Raw genomic sequence first — 17694 nt, forward strand, 5'->3', positions numbered from 1 at the left:
TGACATTTAAATCAGGTCTGTAGATTACTCCAGTGCATTATTACATCAGGGTAAATGTTCTGATTTGAACAGGGTACTATGCTTTTTTCATGAGTTAACATTTTGGGGTGTTGGATGAAAACTGTGAGGGAACACTCCTCACTCTTTGGGCAACTTTCTATTAAGTCTAGGGATCTGTCAAAATTTAACATTCTGTATCCTTGAGCTTGAGAAAAACATCTCAGGTCCAGTGTGTTCCCAATGGGTTTGGTTGAACCAATGGTAAAGTGTAAAACACACACCAACACTTAAGCAAAAACCAAAAACCCCCAAAACAGCCGAAACCGTCACTAAAAATGCATATAGATAACTGAGAAAGGCTTAAGGTCATAGAGTAATTGTCCCCAGAGCTGAGTGGACAATCTCAGGGTTAGAATGCAAGGGATAGAGATTCCTGGTCCAAACTCACACCCACTGCCAGAGAGCCCTATATCAGTATTACTCAAGAAGTGCCCCCTGACCAGTCACAGTGGCACACACTTGTAATCCCAGTGACTTGGGAAGCTGAGGCAGGATATTGTGAGTTCAAAGCCAGGCTAAGCAACTAAGCATAGCCCTGAGTAATTTAATGAGACCCTGTCTCAAAATAAAACATAAAGAGGGCTGGGATGTGGCTCAGTGGTAAAGGGCCCCTGGGATCAATCCCTGGTTTTTTTAAAAAAAAATGTGCCCCATTCAGCCTGTGTTTTAAAGTCTCTTGTCTTAGTTCCCTTGGATGAGTGTAGGGTGTGAGCCCAGGTGCTGTTGATAGCAGTGAAAAACTGGAAACAACCCAACGACAAGGGCAGGATGACAGGGTTCCAGGTAACCTCTGCAAGTGATAAGGATGTGGCATATCTTAATGCATGGAAATGTGTACATGTCCTGTGTGATAAGAGCAGAGCAAGTTGTGTTTACATGCTAATCTCAGTGAGGTTAAAATCAAAGTGTGCACAATAAGGTCGGGAAGATAATGTAGAAGGAGCAAGCAGCAGCTCGACTTTAAAGTTGCCTTACTATTTTAAAATCTTTATTTATTTATTTTTGAGAGGTACTGGAAATGGAACCCATGGCCTCAAGCATGCTTGGTGAACAATCTACCATGGAGCAACATGCCAGGTCGCCTTGATATTGTAAAAAGTTAAATATATATAGAATTTAGGTGACATTAAGTATCTAGAATTTTTAAAAATACCCAATCAAAGGACTTGTGAATTGTCATTTTATGAAGGATCGAAAGACCTTCATGGAAGACTAGAGTGGGAAAGAGTTAGGTTTGGTGGAGAACCGAGGGAAAGAGGTAAATGATCTCGGTTTGGCATGGGTGAAGGGATCCATGACAGTATGTATGCATGCTACATAGTTCTCTTTTTTCTTTAGAGTGACTTTCACTTCCCAGTGTCACTTTACAGAACCCCTGAAAGATGTTTTTGTGCTGTGTAAGGAGCCAAGAAAAAGATCTCACTTTGAGTGACAGCTGTAGGATTTGGGGCAAGTCACTAGGAAGTGTACAGATAGAGGCAGGATGGTGGAGGAGTGGAGGGGAGGGACAGGGAGAGGAGAGGGGTGCAGATGAGGGAGAGACTGGCAGGATCAGCCAACCTGGGGGCAGAAGAAAGGCAGGCCAGGGCTCGGGGGAAGGCAATGGGGGACATAGAGGTCTTTCAGGAGAAGAAGGTCAGGACAGATTTGCAATGGAGAAGGGACACAATGAAGAGCCCAAGGACAGGAGTGGACCCGTGGTCTCGCCTGCTCCAGGCTCCAACACACTCTGCTACCAGAGTCACAGCCACTGCCTAGATGGCTTATCCTGTGAGTGTGTCCTGGGCATGAGCTGAAGTAGGATGATTATCTCCCCAAATCCCCCTATGAACCTTGAAAACCTCTGAAGCACCCCAAATCACAGTGTCTCCGGCCACGGGCCTCCAGCCCCATCCACAACATGTCATAATCACCTTGAGAGCTAATGCTCTGGGACCCCCCCACACACCTGATTCCCTCCCCTAAGAGACTGGGATGCTGGGGACCAGGACCTGAGTCCCACCTCAGGGCATCACTTCAGTCCACAGTTCACAATGATGTCACCCCTCCAGGGGATGTTCAGCAACCCCTGGAGACTTTCCTGATTGTCACAGCTCAGGGCTACTCCTGGCACCTAGTGGGCTGCACCAGGGATGCTATGGACCTGCCTGCAGTGAGGGGACAGTGCCCATGACAAAGAAGCACGGCTTCCCCCAGGTCAAGGCCGCTGCCGCTGCTGAGCAAGCTGCCTGGGGACCCTGTGCCCGTCTCTGTCTCCGCCGCGTTCTGGCCCTCACCCCAAACGCCCACAAAGCCTGTGGTTCCTGGCGGAGGAGCAGGCTTCGCCACCGCGTCCACGGGACTTTGTTCTCCCTTATCGCCCGGACCTCCTGGCCTCTGGTGTTAGTTGAGAGGTCAACAAGTTGAGAAGTCTGCTGTGGCCGTGGTCCAGGGGAAAACACAGGAACAATGGCGCACGGTGTACCGGGACACCTGGCTTGGGGTCCTGCTTGCCAGGGCAGGGAGGCAGGGACTCGGCCACATGCAGGGAGTATAAAGGAGGAGTGCTGAGTCTCCAGGGCAGGGTGACTGAGAAGGTCAGAGTGGCGCTCCCTCAGTGACCAGCTGGCAGTCGGCATCATGAAGTGGATGGTGGTGGCCTTGCTCTGCCTCCAGGTCCTGGAGGTGTCAGCTTCACCTGTCAAGTGAGTGTGGGCCTGGCTGTGGGTGCAGGTCACTCAGGGAAGCCTGGAGGGCTGCAGGAGCAGCTGAGTCAGGGGGCAGCAGCTGTGTGCAAGCTGGAATCCCTGCTGGGACCAGGGAAGGCTGCCCTTGCTGGTGCTGGGCAGGGCTCAGCGGGGAGCAGAGGAGCCTGGCCTCAGGGGCTTCTAGGGAAGGGAGAGGCACCATCCTCCCCGACTGAGGAGAGGAGGCGGTCCTGAGACAGAGTAGGGGGACTGTGCCCTCGCAGGGCCCTGCAAGGAGCGTGTGGTTTCTTCCTTCAGACAGAACCACCCTCTCCAGAGAAGGAGTAAGGCAACCCTCCTAGAAGTTTCCTGAAGACCCCAATTTACCAGCAGATGCCCAAATCACATTAGCACCAACACCAATACCTGTAAATCTCTAGAAGAGGAGGTGGTGAAAATGAGGGTGGAGCAGGTGGGCTGGCTCAGGGGACAGCGGGACCCCAGCCTGCCACTCTGCCTGCTGTGCCACGGGGAAGGGTGCAGTGGGCCCTTCCTGTATGCAGCTTTATATCCACTCAGGCAGTCAACTCCGCATGGAAGATACTAGGGGCGATGCTGTTCCCTGGCTCCCTGGTGTGTCCTATGGGCTACCAGGTGCCAGAGTGCACCCGGGAAGGGACTCTCTTTGGGGTGAGCTTTGCTGACCCTGAGGTCTATTTCATTGTCCCATTTTCCTGGTTCTGGTGATGGCACCCAGGCCAGGCAAAAGGAAGGCAAAGGTTTCCCACTGAGTCACAGCCCAGACCTGAACCTGAAACAATGATACAACAAATATAACCAGAAGTCCTGGGAAGTGAAAGCCCCAGTGTCCAAGTCCCTCTCCCCTTCCTGGGTAGAATTTGCAGGCTGGTTGAGAGCAGAGGCTCAGGGCAGGAGAAGGACCCTGAGATGGGGTGAGGGCAGGCACTGGGGGAAGTTCCTTGTTCCCCGAATCTTGGGGCAGGCGCTGAGTGAGGTATGGAAGAAAGAGAGAGGGGAAGACAGAAGAGGAAATGGAAGAGAGGGGGCGGGGAACAGCGGGGAGAGAAGAAAGGAGACTGGAAGGTGGGAGGAGGAGGCCCAGCCCTGACACTCAGCCTCCCTAGGGTCCCCCTGAAGAAGCTGAAGACTATGCGTCAGACCATGAGGGAAAAGGGCTTGCTGGAGGAGTTCCTGAGGACCCACAAGCACGACCCGGCTCAGAAGTACCACTTCAGCGACTTCAGCGTGCTCTATGAGCCCATGACCTACATGGATGTGAGTGCTGGTGCTGCCAGGTGTCCCTGTTCCTGCTGCCCAGGGCTGTCCCTGTGCACCTACCCCGAGGCCACTCCCTTCTGCCAGTGCTGCCAGCCTGGGGGTCCCCACTGTGAGTGGCTCACTGGGCAGAGCATGGGGAGGGTCCCCTGGGGTCCTGGCAGCTGTCTCACAGAGACCATGTGGCTGCCCTGGGCAGGCAGGCACCGAGGCCTGTGGGTTTGGGGCCTGGCTTGTGGTGCCACCCCAGGGCTGGGCTGTGCCTCCTGCTGTGCCAGGAGAAGCCTGGGCCTGCATCCCTCCCTTGCTACCAGCCTGCCCATGGCTCCCCAGGCTGCCTACTTTGGTGAGATCAGCATCGGGACTCCACCCCAGAACTTCCTGGTCCTGTTTGACACCGGCTCCTCCAACCTGTGGGTGTGCCCTCCATCTACTGCCAGAGCCTGGCCTGCAGTGAGTGCTGGGCTGGCCAGGGAGGGCCCGTGGGCAGGGCCGGGCACTGGCATCTGAGGGATGCAGGCAGGGAGGGCTGCTCACTCCTGCAGAGGACCAGGGACTTGTGCAGGGTACAGGCCTCCACTAGCCAGAGGGAGGAGGCTGGCCCTGCCCTTGGGTGGCCCCCTGCCTTGCCCATGGTCAGGAAGCACCCCTTGCTCTCTGCCCCCACCTCACCCCTCCGGGTCACCCATCCTCCCTCTTGCTGGCTCAGGGACTGCTAGTCCCCTCCTGGAGACAACTTCCCCTGCAGGCCTCCCACTCCACTCTGCCATTCACTGAGTTCTCCCTGAGTGTCTCCCAGGGCCTGGACAGAGCCAAGCTGGATCTGGTCCCTGTCCCGGAGTCCTTTTGGGAGACAGAGGATCAGCATTTCCTAGCTGCCCTGGTTCCTGCCAAAGCCTTGTGGCAGACATCTCTGGTGCATGGGGACCCTCCTGGGGCACACCCATGCCACCTCCGCATCCAGTATGCCCATGGCCTGGGTGGATGGGGGTTGGGAGTGGGTGGGTTCCTCTAGTTTCCACTGGGCTCTGTGCCAGGTTGTGGTGGGAAGAGACTGAGGAGCAGTGTGGGGTGCCCTGCCTCAGGCAGGTCATCATCCGGGCCTCCAAGGTATCTGTAAAACCTGGGCTTTGGGGCCAATGGCTTCCAGGTAGTATGAGCCAGGGGCCAAGATGTCAGCCCCTGCCTTGGTGACCCTGGTGGGTGCTGGAGCCTCAGGGTGGAGGACAAGGCAGAGGGACAGGCTGGGTTGCGGCCGAGGAGCCTGAGAGCCAGGCAGCGTCGTCTCAGCTGGGACCTCCCTCCTCCCTCCGCAGCCACACACCCTCGCTTCAACCCCAGCCAGTCCTCCACCTTCTCCACCAACGGGCAGACCTTCTCCCTGCAGTACGGCAGTGGCAGCCTCACTGGCTTCTTCGGCTACGACACCCTGACTGTGAGTGCTCTGCCCGCCCCACCCTGGATGAGGGCTGAGAGGGCGGGCACTTCGGTGTGACTCCTCAGTCCCCTGGGGCCCTCCTGGGCCAGGCACGGGCGCCTCCTGCACCAGACAGACGTGGCGCTCTGCAGTGGGAGCTGGACACCTGGATGCGGAGGTCTGGGCATGGTGGCGACAGCCAAGGAGGCTGCTCAGAAGAGAAGGCGGCTCAGGGAGGCCTGTGGGAAGTGGGGAGGGGCCAGAGGAGGAAGGACAAGGACCACGGAGGGGTGTCCGGGACATGGGGCTGGAGGACATGGAGGCAGTCAGGGGTGTCACCTCCCCTACACCTTGTCCTCCATCCCACAGGTGGAGAGCATCCAGGTCCCCAACCAGGAGTTCGGCCTGAGTGAGAAAGAGCCGGGGACGAATTTTGTCTATGCGCAGTTCGATGGCATCATGGGCCTGGCCTACCCTGCCCTGTCCATGGGGGGCGCCACCACAGCCTTGCAGGGCATGCTGCGGGTGGACGCCCTGTCCAGCCCCATCTTCAGCGTCTACCTCAGCAAGTGAGAGACGGCCCTGTGGGTCCCTACCTAGTGCCATGTCCCAAGACCTGGACACCTGAGGCCCAGGGCTGGGGGCGTGGAGGCTTCCCAGCAGTGGGTGCCTGGGCCTCACCTCTCCCAGAGCCTGGCCTCCTGGCCTTTGACTTTCCTGCTCCCCTGCCCTTGTCCCAGCCCACTTGGACATCCCTTTGCTCTTCTTGGCCAGGATGGTCCACACTTCTACATCCTGAACTTTCTTTTGTGTGTTGTTGCTCTGATACCCCAGGTCTTGGGCCTGCCTCCTGCTCTGGGTCCTGAGAGCCCACTGCCTGGCCTGTGCTTCTCTCCATATGCTGACCTGCTGTCCCCTCTCCTCCGTGTGTCTCTAGGTAGCCTGGAGTCTTCCTCTCTAGGCCCTTGTTTGGCTCCTAACCAGTTTTCCTCCCTCCCAACAAGCAGGCCAGGTCATCAGTTTCCTGGACCTGACTTTTCTCTCTTCCTGTCCAGCATTCTTCCCCTTTACTGTCTAGAGCCTTTTCCATCTTCTTGCTGTAGCTTAGTGTCCTCAACCAGTTTTCAGCAGTATAAGCCTGTGACTCACACTTGGGACCCTTTTTGCCTGCTTACACTCTATGCATAACCCCAGGAGTGCCCCCTTCTGCTACTGCTAAGAGGAAGCTCTGGAAGAATCCTGGCCTGCCTTGCCCTCCCCTCCACCAAGCCCTGCCCCTGTCCACTTCCAGCAGGAAAGGAACATGTTGGGTTTGGGTGGGGCTCCTGGTGACAGGGTCCCCCATGTCATGAAATCAAAGGTAGAAGAGCCCAGTGTGTTGGGATGGGGCCGCAGGGAGAAGTTGCCCTTGAATAGTGTGTTGTGGGGTGCATCACTCAGGATTCTGGGGGGACACAGTGTCCTGTCCTCAGGGAACTCCCTCTGAATCCAGGGAAGGCTCTGTTTCCCTGTGAAGGTGACTGCTCAGCTTGGACACCTTGTTCTTGGTCACTCCCTCACTTCCCCTTCCCTGTGTGTCCTGCAGCCAAGAGGGCTCCGAGGACGGTGGAGCGGTGATCTTCGGGGGCGTGGACGACAACCTGTACACGGGGGAGATCTCCTGGGCCCCTGTCACGCGGGAGCTCTACTGGCAGATCGGCATCGAGGAGTGAGTGTGGGGTGGGGGTCCCAGGGACTTTCTTGGAGTGGGCTTCCTGGCACCCATGCCTCACACGTCCAGGATCTGCTGGGGTCTGGGACAGAGGACGCCTGGGTCCTGCCCTTACCCAGATGTACAGGTGGTCTCTACAGAAGTACCAAAACTGGTCCATAGAAACGGGTGGGTGGGGGCACATCTGGAATCCCAGTCACCCGGGACCCCACGGATTAGAAACTGAGGTGTATGGGACAAGTAAGTTGTTCCACGTCCCCTTAACACACGATGGCCCTGGTGTAGAGTGCTTCTGGAAACTTCCTTCCCAGCCTATTTAGGGGGCCTTGCATAGACTCAAAAGGAGTGTGAGGCAGGGGACTAGCTGCACTGGTGTCTGTGGTCCCCATCTGCATCGGGTGTGGCCGCTGCTCAGTGTGGGAAGATCTCCCCCGGCCGCCCTGACCTGGCTGGTTCAGGCTGCCTTCTTCTTGCCATTCAGGTTCTATGTTGGGGAGGAGGCTTCTGGCTGGTGCTCCCAGGGCTGCCAGGCCATGGTGGACACAGGAACCTCTCTGCTCACCGTGCCCCAGCAGTACCTGAGCTACCTTCTGCAAGCTATAGGGGCCAAGGAGGGCGAATATGGACAGGTGGGTGTGGCACGGATGTCCCCTAGCCAGGAGAGGTCAGTCTAGTGGTGATATTGTTTCTGCAGTGTGGGCCCCTGTCAGTGTAATTTGGTGCCAAGCAAGCGAGCAACAAGGGACAACTCTTGTCTCCACATGGCCATGTCCTCTACCTCCCATGTGTCCTGGTGAAGGTAATGATCACATAATGTGCAGTAAGTGAGGAGTCCAGGTCCACTTTTCCTGTGTACATGGCTACAGGTGTTTAAAGGACACCACAGGGAAAGGGCAGTGTCCCCTCTCTCAGAAGGGCCAGGCAGGCAGGAGGAGCGTCCTTGATGTGGAACATTCCCAGGTCTCCCCACATGTCACCCACTCTAACTGCACATGTGGGACCCAGGAGGCGTCTACACAGCACCTGTCCTGAGCTGTGCCCTGTGGTCCAGAAGCAGGCCTGGGGCTCACGTGGGCCTGGGTGCTCAGCAGCTGCACAGCAGGTGCTCTTGGGAGGGAAATGAGGGACCTGGGCTGTTGTGCTCTGCAGTTTTTCGTGAACTGTGCTGACGTCCAGAACCTGCCCACCTTCACCTTCGTCATCAACGGTGTGCAGTTCCCTCTGCAGCCCTCCTCCTACATCCTCAACGTAAGTCCTGCTACCTGGGGCTGAGCCGCCTGGGCGGAGGACCAGGTGCAGAGAAACGCTCCCCTGGCCCTGTGCCATTCCTTGGATGTGCCACCTCGGATGATCCCCACTAGAAGAGCATCCCCCATGATCACTCGGTATCTTAATTCGCAGTGAGGGGCTGTGTCTAGGGCTAGCCACTGTGTAGCCCGGGGCCTAGGGGCCTAGGCTGTCCCTCACGACGTCACAGCCTTTGATGAGGGAGATTCTCATTGTGTTTGAGGAATGAAACCTTGGAGGTTCAGAGAGGTTAAATGGCTGATCCCAGGATGACAGATGATGAGGGGGAAGGGAAAGTTGCAATCCAAGTTAGCTTACTCTGAGCTTAACCTCCATTCTGAGTTGTTGCAAAGCAGGAACAGAAGGGAACTTTAGGAAGAAAAGGTACCCACCATGGGAACAGGTGACCCTGCAGAGGCCTCTCCATCCTGTATGTACCACTTGGAAATCCTTCCCAACCCCTGCTCTTGTGACAGACCAGCTGGTCTCTGAGTCCTCAGGGGCAGTCCTTGCCCTACGAATGTGTGACCCTGAACAGGACTCAGGTCTGAGCAGCGCTCAGGACAAATGTGATCAAATGAATGAGCACTCCCTTTGTGTGTTGAGCAGGAGGATGGCTACTGCTTCGTGGGCCTGGAGGCCACCTACGTGTCCTCAGGAAATGGCCAGCCCTTTTGGATTCTTGGGGACGTCTTCCTCAGGTCCTACTATTCCATCTTTGACATGGCCAACAACAGGGTGGGCTTCGCCACTGCTGCCTAGTGTTGCCCCTTGACATCTGCACTCCCGTCCTCCCTTGGCCCCACCTTGTCTGGGGCCCTCTGTCCTTCCTCTCTGCATTCTGCCTTCCTTTGTGGGCCTTCTCTACTAATAAATTGTATCCCATGTTGGTCAATCTGTTTTGTTTGGAGCTTTATTGTGGCCTGTAAGGTGTCCATGGACTCAGGGAATGGTGAAAGTGGGAATCAGGGCAAGTCTCACTGTGATGAATATGCGAGGCCATGAGTTTTCTTGGGGTCACTGAGATTCCATGACATATTGGCCTAAGGTCAGGCTTGGCATTTGCCCTGTGCTCCTCGGTGGTTGGAGTGTCTTCACAGCTTCCCCTTGTGGGGTAACTATGGTAAAGGGTCCCTAATCTAACAACCTGAGAGTTCAGCTGGTCCACTTTGTCACCCACAGCTGCCTCTGACCCAGGACCCACCGACCTGTCCACTGGCAGTGTGACTGGGGGCACACTTGCAGACCTAGCTGTGTGTCTCCTCACCTCTTAGACAACATTGGCCAGAATTTTCTGAAGATTCCGGACACCTATACACACTTGCAACCTTCATGGTGTCCTTAAGGGAGGAGGATGTGCCAGAAACTCTTTGTAGGAGGCTCCTGGAGGCTGGGGCTGAGTTGGGCAGATTGCATTTACCTTGACTCCTATGTCCAGGACTTCCATTTGAGGAGGGCTGACCCTGAACTACGGACATGGGGATTGTTCCTGACTCCCATGGAGATCAGCCCACTTGCTCTAACCAACTCAGATCTCACATTCAGAGGCCCAAATAAAGTAGCCTCTGGCTTTGGATACAAAACAGGTAGTTGAATAAATGGTTCACATCAGTTTCACCTTCAGTCAAGTCACTCTAAGGCAGGAGGTCCCAAATTGAAAATATTGCAATGCCACCCTCCTGCTCTTTGTCCTGTGTGTGTGGCCACTACTTACACTTCCCTGATGTGAGAGGAGGGAGAAGAGGATGGGCAGGTGTCTCACCTAGCTCTCTGATTTGTGTACAGTACCATCCCTGGAGGCGAGGACAGTGGCTAGTGAGGATGCTGAGAGGTACTGACTAGTTATGGTGTGTGGACAGAACCACAGACACAGGGTCCTTCTCAAGGTATGACCAGTGACCTGTGCTCAGTTTCCAGGCCAAAGAAGGAGGGAGGGCCACTTATGGCCAGCACTTCAATATCCTTCTTCTCCCCTACTCCCTTTGCACCTCCTCTCCCTTTGTATTCTTCTTTAAAAGTGTGAGTTTTACCAGTAAAACTCTTCAGACCTGATACCTATTATAAATCTGAAGAACTTAACAGATATCCACAGAGCATTTCATCCAAAATGATCTGAATTTATATTTTTCTCATTTGTTGCTGCAAACTTTTGCAAAATAGATGATATTTAAAGCGACAATGAAGTCTTAGTAAATAGGTAAAATTCTATGAAAATCTTTATGTCTTAAGAGATCACAATAAAATGAAATTAGAAATCTAGAGAAAGAAGAAAATTAAAGAAATGATATAAAAACCATCTGGATTGAGTAATAGAGTTTTGACTGATCAATGGGTCATAGAAAGATTTCAGGGGAGAAATGTTAAAATTCTTACAATCCAGACAGAGATGCAGCCCATTAGAATCTGCTGGATTCTATGAAGGCCATTGGGAAAGGAAAGTTACAGCCATGAGGGCCTTCCTAAGAAAATAGAAAGATTCCCAATACACAACCGAATGATGAATCCAAAACCTATGGAAGGAAGGAAATACTGAAGATCAGAGCTGAAACTCATGAGGTGGAGAATAAATTTGTAAAAGTATGAAGTATCAATGAAGAAGGCATTGGATCTTTGAAATGATTAACAAGACTTATCTATCAACCCTCAGCCACACTAACCAAAAGAAAGAGAAAGAAAGCCCAAATTCATAAAATTAGAATGGAAACAGGAGATATCCTCAGAGACATCACAGAAAACCTGTCAATCATTATGAACTAATCGGAAAACTTCTCATTTCCTAATTTGGAAAATCAAAAAGCAGTTGAGTTTCTAAACATACATGACCAACCCACATTGAATGTAGAAAAGAAAGAAGCAATGATATTGAAGCAGTAATGAAAAACTTCCACAAAGGTACAGCCCAGGGCAAGGTGGATTCTACACTGAATCCCACCATGCTTGTAAACCATGAAAGCCAATGCTTCTCAAATTATTCCATAAACTGAAACGGGGTGAGTGAGCAGGTCCCAGTTCATTCTGTGAAGCCGGTATCACCCTGATACTTGAACCACATAAAGACACATCAAGGGAAGAATACTGCAGAGCAAGATCCCTGATGAACATAGATACAAAATTCCTTCATATGATATTAGCAGATCATATTCAACAACACAATAAAGAGATAGTACAGCAGGGTCAAAATGGTTTCAATCCTATGGTGTAAGGATGATCCCACATATGTAAATCAGCAAAAGTAATTCACCACATAAATGGAATGAAGGACAAAATCTCAATAGACAGGAGAAAAGCCTTGAAGAAAATTCATCACCCACTCATGTTAAAATCAGTGATGAAAGTAGGGATAGAAGGCTCTTCCTTCAACATCATAAAAGTTGTTTTATACAACAAACCCAAGCTACTATCAATGTGAGTGGGGAAAAACCAAAAGCATATCCTCTAAAATCAGGAAAAAGACAAGGATGTTCACTCTCACCACTTCTATTTAATATAGCACTTCAAATTTTAGTCAAAGCAATTAAGGCGAGTGAAAGAAATACATGGAAAAGGGAGAAGTCAGATTACCTCTGTTTGCAGATGATATGATCCTACCCTTAGAAGATCCCCCAAACTCCACCAGAGCCTCCTAGACTAAATAATCAAATTTAGCAGAGTACCAGGATGCAACCTCAATATGGAAATATCAATGGCTTTACTATTGTTTGCTAAAACAAAACAAAGTTAAAAAAAAACAAAATAAAATCAATCCCTAATATAGGGAAACTATTTCATTCACAATAACCTGAAAAAAAAAAAGCAAGCAAGCAAGTATATAAATACATCTTTAATAAATCTAACCAAGGAGGAGAAAGACCCCCTGCGACTAAATTATAAACACTGAAAAATGTTATTGAAGAACACACTTGAATGGAAAGATGTCCCATGTTCATGGATAGTCAGAATTAAAAATATGAAAGTGCCATATCACCAAATGCAATTGACAAAGTAGATGCAATGTCCATCAAATACCAATGATATTCTACACACGCATGCACACAAACAGACAACAAGCACTAAAATTCATGTGGAAGAATAAAAGACCAAGAATAGCTTGTTTAGCAATTGTAACCAAAGAGACCAAAGCTGGAAGCACCACAACAACTGATTTCAAGTTATTCTAAGGAGCTACATCAACAGAAAGAGCATGGCACTGGCATAAAAACAGACACACAATGAAAGGACGAGAAGACCCAGAGACAAACCCACACAGATTGTGCCATCTGATCCTTGACAAAGGCACCAAAAACATATGGTGGAGAAAAGACAAATTTCTTAACAACTGGACCTGGGAAAACTGGATCTCCATGTGTAGGAGAATGAATCCAGTTGTGGATCTGTCACCTTGTACATGAGGCAACTCAAAATGGAGCAGAGACCTAGGAAGTAGACCAGAGACTGTATTCCTGTGTAGGAAATGGTAGGGTCAATACTGATATATAGGTGTGGGCAATGACTTCCTTATTGGGACTCTTAAGCTCAGGCAATCATACCAAGTATTAATAAGTGAGATAGCATCAAAAAGTTTCCGCACAAAAAGGGAAACAGTGTGAAGAGGGAGACTACAGAACGGGAGAAAGTATTTCCCAACTACTCTTCTGACAGAGAAAGAACATGCAGAATATATAAAGAACTCAAAATGCTTAAAACCAAGAAAGCAAAAAACCCAATCAACAAATGGGGCAGTCAAGTAAACAGACACTTCTTAAAGGAAAAATACAAATGACCCATAAAACATGAAAAGGTTCGACATCTAGAAATGCAAATGAAAACTCTACCAAGTCCGGACACCCAATCGCAGAGACTCAGGAGGCTGAGCAGGAGGATTGCAAGTTTGAGTCCAGGCTCAACAATGCAGGAGGCCCTGAACAACTTAGTGAGACCCTGACTGTAACAAAAGAAAAGGTGCTGGGGATGGGGCTCGGTGGTTAAGCACCCCTGGCTTAAATCCCCAAACGTAAAAGAAAAAAACATAAAAAAAAGACAAACTACATTGAGAGTTCATATTCCTCCAGTTAGAATGACAGGCACCAGGAATACAAATAATAGTGAACAATGGCAAGGATGTGAGGAAAAGGGAACATTTTCTAATACGATGTTTGTGGAATCAAAATTGCCGAGGTGCTCACTGAATTTCCAGACTGTCCTGGAACTTGCCATCTCCTACCTCAGCCTCCCAACTTGCTGGATTGCAGGCATGTGCCACTGCATCCAGTCAGAGCAATTGCTGCGGAATTTCATTTCACTCTTTTATGTGGAAATGGGAAACTCGCATACTATGGGTCAGTACCACCACGACAGCCAGCCCCTGCTGCCCCACAAAGTCACAGAAGTAGAACAGGAATGAGAAGCAGGGAGAGGGTCCAGGGAGCATAGCAGACACTGGGTGATCTTGAGGCTCCACCCCCATGCTGGCCTCCCTGCAGCTGGAGCTGGGTCCATGGCCTCCATCCACCCTGTGCCTCCCCTTTCCACCAAAGGAGACATGCAAGCAAGGCCAGGTTCATCAACAGATCAGAGGAAAATTGAACAGGCTTTCTATTTCTTCTTTATGCACTCAGGGATTTATTTTCAAATGTTCCAGATACAGATAAAACAGAGTCATCTGTAGAAGGAGAGAAGTTAGCCTATCTGTGGGATTGTCCAGAGGGTTGTGTGAGCCATTAAATACAAAGCATTAAATACAAAGCCCACCCTCAGGGATGGGATATTTTCCAGGAGGGCAGGAGCCCACTCTAAAACCTCAGGTCCAGTTCTTCCTTACACTAGAAAACTCAAAGTGCAAAAGGAAGGATGGAAATACCAAATCACCATTAGACAAAGATCTTTGTAGTGACTGTTGTAGCCAAGCCATGAATGGATGTTAAATCCAGTGCAGGAGAACCAGGAGAATCGGGAGTTCTGCATAGTCCCCAATCATCTCCCCAAAAGATTCTTATTAATTACCAAGGCACAACAGTAAATTAACAGGCACACAACCTGCTAGATCTCACCTTAACCAAGTCACAGTGTGCAGTATCACGAAGCCTGGACATCGGTGATCCTGACGTTGTCCACTGAGGGCAATCCCCTCTTCATGATCCTCCCCCGAATGGCACCCTCAGCCTCATCATGTGAAAACAGGACCATCAGCTACAGCCAGGGGCATCTACCAAGGATCTGACTGGGACAACCTAAAGTCACAAGGTCACATCAGACAAAGAAAATCAAGACTGGCAGAGACAGAAGGAGAATGAAATGATCACTGAGAACAATGTGGGATCCAGATTGGATCTTGGACCAGAGAATGGAAGTGCTGGCACAAATGGTGACCTTTCGACCAGATCTGTAGCTCCCTCCATAGTGTTCTATCAGGGAAAGTGTCCTGATTTCAAGAGGGTACTCTGTTCACATTATGGGGTGCTGGATGAGAACTGTGAGGGAACACTCAACACTCTAGACGACATTCTAAACGTCTAGGGTTCTGTGAAAATTTAACCTTACATACCTTGAGCTTCAGAAAAACATATCTCAGGTCGGGTATGTTCCCAGTGGGTTTGGGTGAACTAATGGTGAAAATATAAAACACACACCAACACTCAAGCAAAAAGCAAAAGCCCACCAAATAGCTGAAACCTTCACTAAAAATGCACATAGATAGGTGAGAAGGATAAGGTCATAGAGTAATTGTCCCCAGAGCTGAGTGGACTTGCTCAGGATTAGAATGCACAGGGAAACTGAGATCCCTGGCCCAAACTGACACCACTGCCAGAGAGCATCTGTCAATAATCCTCAAGAAGTGCCCCTTCAGCCACTGCTTGAATGTCCCTGTCATGGGGAGCTCACCACTTCACTCCTTTGACTGAGTGCAGGGTGTGTGCTGTTGATAGCAGTCAGAAACTGGAAACAACCCAGTGACATGGGCCAGGATGACAGAGCGCCAGGTAACCTCTGCGAGTGATAATGGTGTGGCGTATCTTAATGCATGGAACTGTGTACATGCCATAGTCCCTGTGATAAGAGCAGAGCAAGTTGTGTTTGCACACTGATCTTGGTGAGGTTCAAATCGAAGCGCGCACAATAAGTTCTGGAAGATAATGTAGGAAGGAGCAAGCAGCTCGACTTTAAAGTTTAAGATTTTAAATTCTTTCTTTCTGTCTTTACTCATGGGGAGGAGCTGGGGGTGGGCGCCATGGCCTCAGCATGCTATGCATGTGCTCTACCATGGAACTACAACCCAGGCATGACTTGGTAGTTTTTTAAAAAGAGATAAAGGTACAAGTTTAAATGAAGTTTAGCATCCAGAATTTTAAAAAATACCCTGCAAGAAATGATGTGGAGATTGTCACTTCGTGAAGGATTGAAGGACCTTCATGGAACACAAGACTGGGAGAGAATCTAGGGCTTGATCTGAGCACTGAGGGACAGAGCAACACAATTGATTAGTGATGTCTGACTTGGGTGAAGGATGGGCAGGGAAAGTATGCATGCTATGCAGTTGTCATTCTTTCAGAGACTCCCAATTCTCTGTGTCACTGTATAGATACTCTAAAAGATGTCTTTGTGCAAATTAGGAATCATGAGAACAGAGAGGACTCTAGGAGGTACATGCTATAGGATTTGGGGCAAGTCAATGGGATCCAAGGTGTTTTGAAGGAGACACCACAGGGGAAGACAATCAGAGTCTCCACTACATGGGTCAGTGTAGGGCTAGGTGGGCAGTTTGGGAAGCCTGATCTGAGTTTTCACTTTAGAAAGGTCTTTCAGATGGAGGACAGAGCATGGAGGCAGGAAAATAAGAGCCTCCTTGGTAGAAAGCAGTGTGCATGAGGGAGAAGAACGTGGAATCGTAGCAAGAAACCAGATGTGTTGTGTCCTGCATGGTCGAGTGACAAGCTTGGATTTCATGTAGTCATACACGGAGGACTATTTACCTCAGTAAATTGTTTGTTTGTGTGTTTGGGCAGTGGGCATTGAATCCAGAGGGCTTTCCCACTGAGCCACCTCTCTAGGTCTTTTTATAATTATTAATTCATTTGTCTTTTGAGACAGGCTCTCACTGGTTGCTTAAGTCCTCATTAAATTGGTGAGTCTGTCCTGGAGATTGCAATCCTCCTGCCTCAGCCTCCCGAGTTGCTGGGAGGGCAGGCTTGTGCCAGTGCACTCAGGAATTATGGCAAACGTTGAGGAGGGTGAGGCTGAGGGGAAATGAGACTTGGGCATGCAGAGGAATTGCCCCTTCCTGTTGACCAGCAGCCTGTGGCCCTGAGATGCCCTGTGGGTCAAGGTCTCCCAGGAGAGCAGTTTGGGTCATTGGCAGGAAATGTGAGCCCTGGGACAATGGGGTGTGGGGTCAGGCCAAGCTTCATCAAGAGCAATTCCCTGGGCCCATCAACTCTCCTCATCTCCTGAGCCCAGAACTGGGCCTGTGGAGGGGGAAGGCTCAGTCTCTGCACTGGGGAGCATCTCGTCAGTGCAGAGGAGGCTGACGACCACAGCAAACATGGAGCCCGATGCCAGGCAGCTGGAGACCCAGCACCATGGTGGTGGTGGGCAGTGTCTAGGGCCAGAAGGCGAACTTAGGTGGGAGCCAACAGGTCAGGCCTCCCTGGGCTTCTGTGTTTCATAGGAGGTGACCATGGATGACTTGCAGGGTGTCTTCAGACTCTGCAGATCCCTGACATGTGAAGCAGTGAGTGTTCCGTATATGCAGGGTTGGAAGATGGTGGGACAGGACAGAAGTAGGGAGGAAGTGGGCCACCTGGGTCTCCCAGGAGACGGACTGAGCTGTGAAGGAGGAGCAGTGGGGTAGGTAGGGAGTGCAGACCCTCAGGGCCTGGCAGCTGAGCAGGGATGCCTGTCCTGATGCTGAAGACCAGGGACACTTGGAATGGATGTGGAGTGACTGGGGATCGAGGAAGGCTAGCCTGACAATGGCCAGACTCCGGGCTTCCCACCAGTCAAGGCAGGGTCCCTGGAAGCCATGCTGGGAGTCTAGCAGGCCTCCCGAGGTTAGGGGTTTCCATGGATCTGCTCTGACGGGTTGACATATTTGACTCCATGGATATGGTGTCCAGGTTATATGGGCAATGGCTGAGGAGACTCCATTTTACCCCGAGACTCCATGTCATGAAGCAAAGGCTTCTCCCGTGGGGACACCTGTCCCTGAACCCATCAACAGTTTCTTAGCCTAGCTCGTGCGGCAACACAAAATGGCAATTCTTATATAATATAAAATTGTTCTC

General features: G+C 50.9%; 1 pseudogene; it reads left to right on the forward strand.

The window, feature by feature from the left end:
* The first annotated feature begins 2652 nt into the window (after nucleotides 1–2652).
* On the forward strand, nucleotides 2653–9237 carry LOC124988954 (gastricsin-like; annotated as a pseudogene).
* The last annotated feature ends 8457 nt before the right edge of the window (nucleotides 9238–17694 follow it).

Source organism: Sciurus carolinensis, chromosome 7 (assembly GCF_902686445.1).
Source record: "Sciurus carolinensis chromosome 7, mSciCar1.2, whole genome shotgun sequence".
NCBI classification, from domain to species: domain Eukaryota; kingdom Metazoa; phylum Chordata; class Mammalia; order Rodentia; family Sciuridae; genus Sciurus; species Sciurus carolinensis.